Consider the following 959-nt stretch of genomic DNA (forward strand, 5'->3'; position numbering starts at 1 on the left):
ATGATGACAATCAGTATAAGGATCAGGAGTTTACCCACAGTAGAAACCAGTTCCTAGACCCACTCTCCTAGACCGGAGAACCATTTCACAGGGTTCAACCAACTGAACCACTCTTATACCTTTTCCTCTGCTTCAACCAGTGAGGCATTATGGTACTTTCAAAATTCTCATTTCAGCTGCAGAATTTCATCCATCTTCCGGTCTATCGCCTCCTTGGGGTCACCAGTGTTCATAATGCGTATGAAGATATGGAGATGGTGTGTTTTTATGGATACCAAGCATTTCATCATGTGTAAGGGTCATAACCTCTGGGAGTACCCTTCCCAAATAACATAAACCTTCGGAACTCGGAGAGAGCCACTTAAACGCTTTCCTTCCACATATAAAATACACGTCATCTGCGAGTACATAAGGGATAGAATACATCACTATCATTGAACATAATTCTCTAACAAATAATCCTGCTTCAGATTTTCCCATTTGACTAATACACTTTTCTGGTTGTATAACCCTGGCACAGTACCCTTCTGGTACCCTACCAACCATTTCCTTGGTGGATCTAAGTGTATATTTATACCGGAAGTGTCTCCCACCTAGTCTAATGGAGCGTAAAAGTTCAAAATTGATAGGTTCATTATCAGCTCTTAGTGAGAAGGTCATCGTCTGGTTATTCCCAGTCACTTCCCAACTTCCTGGTTTGTTGGAGTTGGTGATGTGTAAACATAAAAGTGATCTATCTACTTGGTTCTGGTGGAGCTTAAATTGGGGTGGTTTGGACATAAGAAATTTTCCATCCAGTGCATCCCCTCTTTACAATTCTAAAACCTCAGAGACATTCAATTGGAATAGCACTAACCCTACATTATGCTGTCCCTGAGGCACGTGAGAGCACATCCAACAGTCAGTTTGGTTTAAACCTTTGCCCACCATAGTATGATAATCCTCTAAAGGATACCCAA

The sequence above is a fragment of the Taudactylus pleione genome, unplaced genomic scaffold (assembly GCF_031769625.1).
Source record: "Taudactylus pleione unplaced genomic scaffold, aTauple2 ptg000077l, whole genome shotgun sequence".
In the NCBI taxonomy this organism is placed as follows: Eukaryota; Metazoa; Chordata; class Amphibia; order Anura; family Myobatrachidae; genus Taudactylus; species Taudactylus pleione.